This window comes from Cupressus sempervirens, chromosome 10, assembly GCF_028749045.1.
Source record: "Cupressus sempervirens isolate cs-2001-9-10 chromosome 10, ASM2874904v1, whole genome shotgun sequence".
Taxonomy (NCBI): Eukaryota; Viridiplantae; Streptophyta; class Pinopsida; order Cupressales; family Cupressaceae; genus Cupressus; species Cupressus sempervirens.
The window spans coordinates 253,856,345-253,869,782 of NC_143127.1; the positions used below are offsets into that span (position 1 = coordinate 253,856,345).

The window sequence follows — 13,438 nt, forward strand, 5'->3', positions numbered from 1 at the left end:
AAATTCCTTTCATGGAATGCAAGGTATGATATTGGAACTTGAATTGTTGTAATATCTCAGGAATCTCCTATGCCCCTTCCTCGTTCACTCGTACTTCCTTTTCTATCACCCAAATGCTTTTCCCTCTCTTAACAACTTCTCCCTCCTACTCCAATATGTCTCCCCTCCCATAAACATAAACATCTCTCTCTTTCCTTTCCTGCCAAATTCCCTCTAGATTCTCCTTTTATCTATAACGTTGCCTTTCTCTAAAATAATGTCCTCCTCCATTTATTATTTAGAAATCTCTCCTCTATAAAACTGTGGTTTTCCTCCTTTTTCTTTGGCACTAACATAATGAAGTTTTAATGAAACTCCCTTGCATTCATCTCCACTGCCCACCATTCGAGGACTTTGACTTCCACATGGCTAAAGTAGTTTTTGAAACTTCATTTAAATTGATTTCATCTTAATCTATTTTATAACCAAACTTTCAAATTTGAAAACAAACTATTTATTACCAACTATATTTCTCAACCAACTATCTAAGATAAAAAATTATAACATTTCAAAAGAAATAATAACTAAATCTCCTCATTTTATCATTTACACTACATATAAATATAACAAAACGTTTTAATCCATCTAGATAATTAAAAGTCAAAACAAATTATTTAAATTCAAATAAAACTCTGTGTGTGTGTGTGCGCGCGCGTGTGTGCATGTGTGCGACTACACCATAAAAAATTTAGGCCAACCTTGCCAAGGAGCTAAACTCCTCTACCTCAACCACTCTTCCGCCTTCAATACTTGCACACTCACAAACTCGACATCATCCATTGAGTCAGTAACGACATCACCATGATAAATAAATACAAATTTTAATACAAATTTTTTTAAACATTCATCATACATCATCAAATATAAACATATAAAAAAAATGATAATTTTATCCATCATATCAAAATCTAATATGATCAATCATATAAAAAAATCACTATATTGACAGCAAGTAAAATTTATCCATCTAATATCATTCACTAATAAAGTCTAAACCAAAAGTATAAAGGTATTCGACTCAAGTCGAGTCATACATAGTCTTAGTCAAAAAGTCAATCAACATAATAAGTCCCAATAAAAAGCATGTCGAAATTCGATTCGTGACAATTGAATCCAAAACCAATAAAAAACATAGTCGTCAAATTTCAATCAATTTAAAAGAACACTAGCTAATCTCATACAATATGTAGTAAAAGGCTATTTTTGTTTTTTGAAAATCTACTAAATGTGTAAAATACATTGATTTTCTAAGAGAGTAATTTTTTGGGGGGTGAATTTAGAGTACCATGAAAACAAATGATGAGATTTTCTGGGAGAAAAAAAATAAAAAATTGTATTTTCAGCATTTTCAATAGTGCATTTTATATTTAAAGGGCTCATCGACCACAAACATTTAATGCTATATTTAAAAAATTAGTTTGACAACTCTTTACAGGGCACCGACGGCATGCACGACAGCGGAACTTTTGGCACAAGCAAGCATTTATCACAGTTTTGGCTCTGTATCTATCTATTCTTTTGTTCTCTTCCCTCGCCTCGTTTTCCTTCTGCTGTTTTGGTATCATTCGTTTCTTGAAGCTTTCTGCATTGCTTTCGGTAAACCCTCCAAATTTCTCAAGTGCTTCACCTTGTTGATATTAGCCCAGCAATTTTCAGATCTGAAATTTAAATCTTCTTTAAATCATCTGCAAAGTTCGATCTATTCATTTGCATGAAATAGGGGTATAGACCTAATTGTGTGGCTTTAAATCGCTCTTACAGGTATATTTTCCTTTTCCTACGCTTTCAGCTGTATTTTGTTTTTCCTTTCATGAGTAGAATTTGCAGTGTCGGAGATGTTCAGTCTTGTTATTTCTGGGATTTGTTCCTCCTTTTCTGTGTCGGAAGGAAAAGCTTTAATTTCTCACTGAAGATTCGGTTTTAATGTCGAACGTACATTGCTTTAAATTGAGGCTTCTATGGTTTTACTTTTACTTTAAGTTGAAGCTTCCATGGCTTTACTTTTACAGCTTTGTTGAACGGGGGAAGGGTTTCAAGCTAAAGGATCGAGCTCTGTTGAAATTTTCTAGAAATATTATTCCAGATCTCGGATTTTCTTATTTAGGGTCTCGTAGCGCTTGTTACTTTTTTGGTGTAGAGGCAGAGGAATCTGAAATTTCTTCTCAATGGCAGCAGCTGCTCCGATTCTTCCTGTTTCTCAGATGCCTTTGCTTTCAAATCCGGAAGCCCGAATATTTTTCTCCAAGATCTCTGAGAGCGCTAAAAATGCAGTGTATAATCGTCGGCCGTGGGCGGAACTTGTAGATCACAACACCTTTTCGAAACCCGAGTCCATGGCGGAAGCAGCCGCCAGAATTCGGAAGAACTGGAGCTATTTCCGCATAAATTATGCGATTCTGCTGAGTGTGGCTGTGGCTTTCAGCCTGATTTCCCATCCATTTTCGCTCATTTTGCTCATGGTGCTACTGGCAGGATGGCTTTTCCTCTACTTCTTCCGCAACGGACCCCTGGTGTTGTATAACAGGCACTTCAGCGACACGGAGATTTTGGGGTTATTGACCGTCATGAGCTTTGCCGTTGTCTTCTTCACTGATGTGATGTCTGTTGTGATTTCTGCAACTTTGGTTGGATTGGCTATTGTTTGCGCGCATGGGGCGTTCAGGGCTCCTGAGGATCTCTTTCTGCCTGAACACAATGTAGGGGGAGTGGCAGGACGGATGCCTTTCGCTTCTAGTACCGCTACATATGTTTGAGCAGGAGATTTCTGAAAATTGTGCGGTTACTCTTCTCTAGATCCATATAATTGTCTTTAACATTCCTGAACCGATCGGAGTAAACGTTTTGTTTTCATTGCCGGTAATTTCTCAGGAGGCGCCTTTCCTCCTCAGATTGGGTACTTTTGCATTGTCAATAGTACTGTTATTTGATGAAAAAAATAAAAATCTGTGGCATATTTTTTGAATTCTTTTCATGGCCAATTTGCTTCTTCAAGCCAATTTGCTTCTTCAAGTGGAGAATGCTGGTTCAGTCATATAGACAGACAGAGGAGGTATCAAATATTCTGTCGCTTGGTAAGCAAGCAAATGATTAAATTCTGATAGAATATTATAATTTTTCTCATTTAACTTTTGCTTTAATATAATAGTTACTATTTTAATAATAAATTTGTATGTTACAGTTTCCACCTCATACAATATCAAATTTTGAGTTTATTTTCTAGTTTTCTGATCCACCCTGTTCAAAACTGGAGATGTGGTTCTAATCTAAGCGAAGATCAGAAGTGCACACCGAACTTCTTAGTTCACATTTTCAAATTTAAATATAACTCAAGTCCATGGAACGTTATCAATAAGTACAAATGTTTATATTAATTTTTTTATTCTTATTGTCTAACTCATACAATCATGATTTTTTTTAAATGTATGTAATTTCTTAATCTTAAATGATAACTTCACCAAACATAAAAATATTTAAATAAAATTCATTTTTGTTCTTCTCCAAGGTCAACAACAGAACATTCAACAAATTTTGACTTCATTTAACCATTTGCATAGGGAAGGAAATGTCCATTTTAGTTAATCTAACCTAGTTTTCATATTAACAATCTTCACAAGCTTGAGTAATACATGGATCTAAAAATATTAGGTTTTTGAGGTTTAATTTTTATTTATTTAGATTATATCTATGTATTAGTACATCTAATGGTGCTTTGGGGGTGTGAAATATAGATGTGGAGTACTTCAAACATCAAATTGAAGTAAATAGAAAGGATCTAAAAAATGTAATTACAATCTATAATTCATATTGAAGTCATTACTATTATGCATCTCTTAAGATCTTTGAGGAAATTGAATAAATAGAAGGAAATAAATAGGTCAAGATTATCTTTAGAGATGTCCTAAACAAGATAAAGAAGTAATGGATGAAATAAAATAATAGGTGGGTGAGGAAACAATGTTGTCACTTGAACGGATGTCCTAATAATAGTAAAGAAATAAATTGTTTGTTATTATTATATTTCAAACATATGAGAAAAAACATTAAAGAGAAAGATGAAAATTTACCTTGAAGAAATTTACTCTCTTTTTAGTCATCAATACAAGGAGCTAATATCCCTTGGAGGATAAAGATTCTCGTAGCTTACCAATTCATGTTATCTTTTGTGGGAATGTGTATATCAAAAAGGTCATATGAGGTACTAAATGAGAGAATTTTTATCTATTGAATGAGAGAATTTTTATCTTTTACAAAACTAGTGTAGTGGAACAAAATAAATACTCTGTTTTAAAATGCAAAGATTACAATGAAATCTGGTCAAGTACACAAGTTATTTAGCAAAAAATTCATTACATCTTATATGCAATAAGGAGATGGTTGAGAAAATGAGAGAGTTATAATTAAATCAAATAAAACTAAAATTAGAAAAAGTTATATTGTCCCATAGACTATTTTTAACATCGCGAACATGAAAAAATCTTAACTTTTCTATTCTAAAAATACCCTATGAATGGAAGGCTTTTATAAATTTAATCTCATTCTTTAATGTTAATCCAAAGTTAACTAGCTTGTATGATATTTGAACAAAAATGCATATACAAAATTCATATAAGAAATTGTTTATGTGGATTTGAATACTCTCAAGGCCTCTTACGCACATGATAGCTTGATGTGTTCTGATTTACCCAATCCTTCTATAATACACTTGTAGTTTGTTTTTATGTTTTGGTTGTCAAACTCTTTTAGGCCTATTTTCATGCATGTGTTTGTTTCAGAGATATTTGATTACAATGATATGACATTATTTCATGACTTGATTATATATTAGGATCGATTTCATAGTTGATTCATTTCATGTGATATTTGATGATGCTTTAAATGACTCTTAGCAATAAAATGCAGCTACTTTCATAACCATGAGTTGTTATATTGGAATCTAATGTTATTTATACTCATGATATATTATAGTACTTATTCCATACTTGCATGTGTATGGTGTGCCTGTCTATTTTGCATTTATGTTTGATGTGCTTGATATGGTCAAGGAAGGGACTTGTAGTCACTTGTTAGTCAAGATCTACACAATGCGTCACTTCCTCTCATTCCCTAGCTAGTTTAGATATATACATGCATATGTATATGCTCGTCTTTTATGCATGTTGCAGGTACCAAATGTCAATTTCCCTAAATCACTGAGATGGGTCTGCCTTATTCCAAGAACTCAGTGGAAAGAATGGAGAGATAATGTTAAGATCCAATCCTAGCCTTAACCTAATTACTTGTCTCGAGAAAGAGGACTTGTATAAGTTTGACTACCATTTGAAATTTGTGAGGTGTCTCTACATGTGTAGTTTGATTTTAGTTTCTACTCAATTTTGCTCATGTTGTTTCTATGTGATTTTTCTTGTGATTCACCTGGTAAATGATTTAATTATAAGGCTTGGATTGATCTTATGATATTAGAATTATTAAATATTATTTCATTTTAAAAGAAAATTATTAAAATATGAGGATATTTAATTATTTGAAATTAACTAAATATGTACTTCAAATTAAAAAATTTAATTTAAATATCTAATTTTTGAAATTGGATAAAGAGATTAAAATATTAAAGGATTAAATAGTAATTTATTATAACTATTTAATTAAGAATGAGTAAATTAGAGTTAAATAATGAGCTTTAATTATTATTATTAACTTAAATAATAAATATGCTTTAAATAGTGTCTACACTAATTAATAAAGTGGAGGAAAATAAAAATAAAAGAATATTTTAATTTGAGAATGGTTTTAAGTGTGCATGAAAGCATTAAACAATTAAAATATTTATATTTTAATAAAGCAAATGAGTTTTAGAAAATTACAAAACAAAAACCCTAGTTAGGGTTATGACTCTTTATTAGAGGGTTTGTAGTTCATCTTCCCACACATAGGCTTTGGTAGAGCAAATTTGGAATTGGAGCAAAAGTATTGTCGAAAGTTTAGAAGATTTAGATTTGCATGCATTCACAGACTATCTCATATTTCAGCTATTGTTTGGAAGTAGTGTCTGAAAATCGATTGTACAATTTCATTTGAAAGATTTCTCTACTTTGTGTCTTTCTAGGCACTCGCAAAAAGATTATTGGTTTATTGTCTTCTTTTTTGGATGAAGAAATATATTGTAGATTTTGGGAAAGAAAACATGTTGATTAGGAAAATTTGATTGAAAAAAATTATAGGAAATTATTATGATTGTATTCTTTTAAAAACCCCTTTTAATATTGGAAAATTCAACTATAGAAAATTGGAGGAAAACAACAAATTAAATAAATGAAGGCTTCAACTTTAAATTTTGTCATAGAGCCATATGATTATCATGAATTTTTAGGCAAGAGCCTACAACACAACGGTAATTTGTGAGCCTCTTATTGGGAGGTCTTGGGTTCAAGGCTAATCAAGCTTAATAAATAATAAAAATAATCACAACACATAATAATAATAATTAATCTTGGCTTTGGCCTCTTACTAATCAAAAAATAAATTTAAAAAATAATCATGAATTTTCTAAATAAAGATAAATATGTTTCTTAAATTTAAGATAAATTTGGCTACAAAAATTATTAGAAAAAATAAAAGAATGATTGAGAAAAGAGTGTTGCAACTAAACATATACATGCATGTGGAAACAAATGTATTAAAGATAGAAAACTAAGTGTATAATGCTCGTATGTTTTAGGAGATTATAGACATGTGAAAATAATAATTGCATGCTTATGTTATTCCAAATATAATTTAATTTAATTTTCAAAAAAATTAAAAAACTATTATTTATTACATTTTTATTTATTTTTAAATAATAATAACAAAAAATATTATTATTATTTATTTATTTCAAAATTAAATTAATAAATATTATTACTTTTTATATAGGTGGGAAAAAAAAAGTATTTTTACTTATGCAAGGTTAAGTAAATTTAAAATGCAATGTGTCACAAAATGGCTGCAAAAAATGTAGTAAAAAAAGCAGCAAAGGGACCTATCACTTTTCGGTAGGTAAAGCATGCTCCTAGAAATTACCCTCGCACCCCTTTGGTTCCTCTGGGTGGTTTACCTTCTCTAAGAATTCATGAGACAAAATATGGATCTATTTGTGCTTCAATTTCTACCAAGAACTCTTTTTCTACTTTGGAGAGTGATTGTCCAGCTTCAACGAAGGGTCTAGGGGCTGGTGGTATTACTATGGAAAAACACAAAGCATATGCTATTATGGATCTTCGTCCTCACCAAGGAAGAAATTTGAGAAAAACCCTAATGGCTCCTGAACCTATGTGCCTAGAGATGCCCTTCCTTGAAATCGAGGGATTGCTAGAAATAATAATTTGTGGGTGGTATCGACACGCATTCCTTATGTGGGTACATGTGCCATTTTAGTTCCATTCGAACTCAGAATGACTAACAAAAGTGGTAAATTTCATCCTTGGTGAAGGGATAATGAAAACCTTGGCTCACCATCTAGTAATTACTCTATTCAAACAACAAAGTGGATCCCTCCTCTAGTTACAAATCCTCCAACTTGCTTAATAATATGCTTTTTATCAAATGTAAATCTAGGGAACTTTGAGACAAATTATTTTATGATGTCCAATTTTTTTTTGGAAGGACAACATGTAAAATTCATTGAATGGATGCCTAATTATAATGTTGAAATTTTCAATAATCTCAAAATCATAAATTGGGTTTTTTTCAAGAACTTCCCTGTAGAGCTTCTCCAAGAGGACACTCTGCCTCAAATTGGTAATTCTTTGGGGGGATTTAGAGGGCTTGAAGAAAATATCTTAAATTTGGTGGATGTCAAATTTCTAGTAGATCTTAATATTGTCGAGTCCTATCTCAAACTCCTAAAAAAATTTAGGAATCACTCTATATACTATCTCCATCTAAAGATTTTTCTCGAGCTCCTGTGAGGGACATCTCTTGTGGTTACAACTAATTCTAATAGTCATTTCACTAAAGGCATTTTCCATAGAATCAACTTGTCTAGTGAATGTTGGACAAAGATTAGCAGATCCTCCCCTAAGGATAGCTTTCCAGCTACCCCTATCCTTGAAAATAAGGAAATATTAGTGATGCTCTAAAACTTGCCATCTCCCCCCCATCCTACTTCATATGAGGGTAACAATGTGGAATTTTCTATCACTCTCACCCCTTTGGGTGGAAGATTTTCTAATATTGAAGGTTTGAATCTTTCTAAATAAAGATGAGATAATCCCTCATCTATTGCTATGGGAAATTATAAGGAGGATCTTATTGATGATAAAAGCCCTATGATTTCCCCCAGAGCGGTGCATAGGGAAGACTCCTCCTTGGGTTTTCTTAGAGAGGGATCATGATCAAAATATAAAAATAGAAGATCTTCCCAAACCTCCTTCTGTAGAAAAGCCTTCCACATCTAATAGTAAAAGATCCTTTGCAAAAGATTGAGTACTAAAGAAAAAGAAGCCCTCTATGTGAAGTTGATAGAGGATTTGATTAGCTCCTTCATAGAGAATGTGGTCAAAGATGGTTTGGACCATCATAATAAAATGCTCATTGATCAATTACTTTCCCTAGGCAAGGAAGGCTATATTATGGACAACCTTCATGCAAATCTTCTCGAACAGGAGGAATTACACAAATCAAGAGGCATTGAGAAATCAGATGTCCCTCCATCCTCTCCTAATTTGGACAAAGATACCTTAAAAAGGGTAACGAAATTTCTAAATGAACTTAGATCTCAGGCGGCTAAAGCAGTAGGTCAGGAAATTAATTAATCTCTTTGAAGCAGGGAAGGGGAAGTGCCTTCCCAAGGGGCAATATTAGCCCTAAACTATAATGTTATGTTCCTTAATGCCCCTAACAAACAACACCTTCTAAAGTGTTGTCTTAATAGATAAACCTGATATAGCTATTATTGAAGAAAAGAAAATGAGCACTAAAGAATTAACTAATTTCAAAAAGAAATTGTGCTTTGGATATATCTGGGGAAGTTTGACAGAAGGGGCCTCAGGGGGTCTAGCCTTCATCTAGAACCCTCGTAATATTAACATCTCCCCCATTTATGCTAGTAAAAAATGGATTTTCTCAAGTTATGGATCTTAATAAGAATCTAGTTTTTTCTCTAATCAATGTATATGGCCCTACTTCTACCTCTGATAAGAGAAATTTATGTCTAGAGTCAGGGTCCCATTTATAGGTGCTCAATCTCGTTTTCATTATAAGAGGAGATTCCAATGCCATAACCTTGTCTTCAAAAAAAATAAGAGGGTTGTCAAAACTCCCTCAAACCTCGACAGATTTCAACCATTGGATAAGTACAAATGTCCTGGTGGAAGTTCCCTTTATCAATAGCTCTCTTACATGGAATAATAAAAAGAAAGGCTTTAGTCAAATAGCGAAAAAATTGGACAATTTTTTTTCTTTTGGGAATTTTCTAGACACTAGTACATTTAACCCTAAATTTCAACCAAAAAATTTAAATGGCTTGGTTGGTCGTCATTATAAAGGAAACTTCTTCTTTTTTAATACATGCCCATGTTGGTCGCAATTGCGACCAATGCTTTCTATTTTGTGTTGGTCTCAATTGCAACCAACATGGCAACATAAAGACCAAAAAAAAAAAAAGCAACATGTCAATTAAGCATTTCACTTGAGCGGCAAATCAGCTGAGCATTTCACTTGAGCAACATACCAATCGAGCATCATTCGTGAATAATTTGAGGATTTCCAGCACTCTTCATCCTTGGAGCATTTCATTGGAACATTTGGAAACCCATCTACTACAGCCCTAAACTAGAACTCTCGGCCGTCATTTGAGCATACACAAACTTGCTTGGCTTCATGTTGCAACCGATGAATAGGTGAATAAGTGAGTTGATACCTTCTTGTTTAAACAATCATTGATTGGGGATTGATTGGGGGAAGACGTAGTTTGAGGAAGCCCTAGTTATGAGGGCCTAAATAGGAGGGTTTGTAAGTTGAGACATAAGCTAAGAGCAACATCCACAATAAGGGATTTTATGGTGTATTAGCCCTTTATTTAAGAATTTGTCTCTGCATTTTGGCAAGTATTTTGAAACAAATATGGAGGCTTGGATGACTGATGATTTTGGATGAACTCATTCAGTGCTTAACTCAGATAGATAGTGGCTTGAGTCTTGGTCTTTTTTATCTTAAGATTTGTGAATTTTGCCATATTTTGCTTTAATTTGGTCACATGGAGCCGTGATTATCATTTTCACATGGAGACTATAAAGAGATGTCTTTGAACATTTCATTTTGGGTTGATATATGAATGACAGTAGTACTTTATCCAAGTATTTTATTTTCTCCATGCCAATTTTAGGTACATCTAGGTACTGCATAGTTGATGGTTTGATTTGTTGCAGTTTTATATAAATAATAATTTAGAATGTTAGGGTTGAGGATATCACATATATATATATATATATATATATATATATATATATATATATATATATATATATATATATATATATATATATATATATATATATATATATATATATATCAGATTATGAGGAAAGGACTTTATTTGGCTATCTTAGACATTACTATGTAAATTAGGCAACTGATCCCTTCCTTATCACTCATGATGACAGAACAATAATTACCATTCCTAATATTCCTTTAGAAATGTGTAATGATTTCTACAGTTTTGGTTTGATCAAACCACTTACGTTTGGGTAATCTCTTGTCTGATATAATAATTCAAATGGTGATGTCTTTTAGTGTCATTCTCGATGTTTTAATATGTTCAACTGATTGCCTTAAGGGAGCCTCTACTCACTTTATGCGATCCAAGTATGGCTAAATAAGAAAAAATAATATTCAATTATACCCTTCCAGATGTGAGATCAAATCTCATAATGTATCCTTTACAAGTAAGTGGTAGCAACTTTTGGAATATACCAGTTGTTTCTCTTTACACAATTGTCTGATTCACATCTTTCTCTAGATGTCAATGCTTACTATATTGATTACTATCTTGTGCAATATGAAATTTTTCTAACAAAAGTTTTGAATTAATTTTATAAATAAGTTGTATCTTCAATAAATATCCATCCCATTACTGATGTCGTTAGTAATATTAAAACTACTGAAGTATGTTGTTTTGTGCATCCCTAAACTTTTTTATGGTTATTATTGCATTTTGACTAGTTTGTTGATGATTTCCCTTCTTGATCATTGTAGACATGATTGTTTCTATCATTCATATTAATATAATTATTTGATAAAAAATAATTATATTAATATATATATTATATATATATATATATATATATATATATATATATATATATATATATATATATATATATTGTACGTTATATTTTAGGTTTATATTAATAGGAATCAATATCTGATTTGGATATAGAAAAGTATATAAATAAATATGCATATTAAATAATTAATTCTTGAAAGTGATAAACTAATATGCATAGCTACTACAAAGGTGAAGGAGCAAACATTCATATAAGTTTTTAAATAGGAGTAGACAATGGTCCAATATCCTCCAAGATAAGTCGAATTAGCTATTAAAGCACCCAAAATGAGTGTTAAAGCATTAATTCCTACCCAGATGATTAACAAATTAATTTTCAAAAAATTTCTAAGTAGGCTCACCTCCATTGTACAATAGGATTGATTCCATTAATAAACTAAGAAGGATAAAAGAAATCTTTATCTAGTTTCAACCTTGGAATAAAGAAAGAGTTTGTAATGTTCAACTAAGAAATACGTTGAAATTTATTGGTCCTTTGAAATTTGAATAGAGGTAATATATAATTCTTTTGTTGGAATTGGTAAAATTAAGTTGAAAAAATGTGTATGTGGGGCTATTTTTCGTTGAAGCAAAAGAAAAAAATGCCTTCTGAAACTTGTCCTCTTATTTTTAAGAACCCTGTGCTGCACTTTGTCATCGTCCTTAAGTCACTGTGAAGGTTTTCTTTCCAATACTCCAAATTATTCTTAGTTTTATTTTTCATCAAACTTGGCATATAGATATAATCACTTAGAAAATAATGTGTAACAAGCAAGCTTCTTGTCTGACAGATGCTATGGCTAGCAAATGTACATTAAGGAGCATAGTCAAAATCAAAGGAAAATGAATTTTTATCTATAATGATAGCATTCAAATGACAATAATCTCAAGAAAAATGTATATCCTAAGATGTGGGACAATCAATATGAGCAAAATCAAGTCTAGAAAATTCCCTATCATACATGATAAAAAAAATCTACTACAAAATCTTACCAAGAATAGAGAAAACAGTAAGAGAAGAGACAACCTATAATGCCAGGAACTTTTCATTAACAACATTGATGAAATAGTTTAAAGGAGGAGAATTATATAGTGTGCCACCCTTGAAAATAATTGTAAGCTTTGGTAATTAGAGTCTGGCAATACCTGAGACATTGAATCATAAATCAAATTAGCTTTGTACAAGTCTTATTCTCAGATACAATAGTCATGCTAAATGTTGCAAGGATTATTTGGTATGTAGGCTCTACAATATAGGTCAAGTTGGTGCCAAAATCAATGATAGTTCTCCCATTTCCCTGAACATCAATACTCCAAACCTTGGGATGGATGGGAAGAAGAACCCCATCAACAAAAACCTTCTTTATCCCAATGTAGTAAAAGGTCTCTATAAATATGTTCCTTAGAAAAGGAGAGTAGCTCAACGATTTCTTCAATGACGACCTCAATGGTGTCTTCCGCAATATAAATTAACTTGTGTGGGAGGAGAAATAGTGTAGTCCACCAATTAGTAAGAAGTTTTATTCCAACAAGTTTACCAAGTTGTGAGGTGAATAAAATAGGCCCCTTCCCCAACCCCATTACATAATATATTCCAACAAATGCTTAACCTATAAAACTAGGTCCTCATATTTTAATCCCACAGCTAAATGCCACATTGGGGATTCTGGTACTCTCCCCTAAGCTTGTATTGAGTGTTTTAGTCTCCATAGAGAAGATCCTAGTTCTATTAGGGAGATTTTCATAGATATGGTAAAACATGCATGAACTATGGATCCTTGTGCAATTACAAGAAGAATTCGAGAGAGGAGAAACTAGTTGACAGACTAGGAATTTCCCTTTACAAGTAGATCACTAATGGGTAAGTATATTTATTAAATTAATAGGAGTTATATTGGCTTTTGTATATATTCTATATTAAATCTCAGGCTTATATTTATTTGTACATAATCAATGGTGCATTTTATCAAATTAACTTGGCTAATCACCTTTTAACTTGAAGGAGTCTATGCAGTAGGAAATGGGCCATTCACAAAGTTTTAAGTGAGGTTTGTGGAACTTTTCCAAAAGAGCTTCCTCTGTGCTAGGTAGTAAGTATTA

General features: G+C 32.0%; 1 pseudogene across 1 annotated transcript; it reads left to right on the forward strand.

Annotated features, from left to right (window-relative positions):
* Window positions 1–1,434: 1,434 nt before the first annotated feature.
* LOC149533586 (PRA1 family protein B4 pseudogene) lies at window positions 1,435–3,001 on the forward strand (annotated as a pseudogene). The gene is made up of 2 exons (XR_016357375.1): window positions 1,435–1,800; window positions 2,049–3,001. The product of XR_016357375.1 is annotated as a PRA1 family protein B4 pseudogene (transcript).
* The last annotated feature ends 10,437 nt before the right edge of the window (window positions 3,002–13,438 follow it).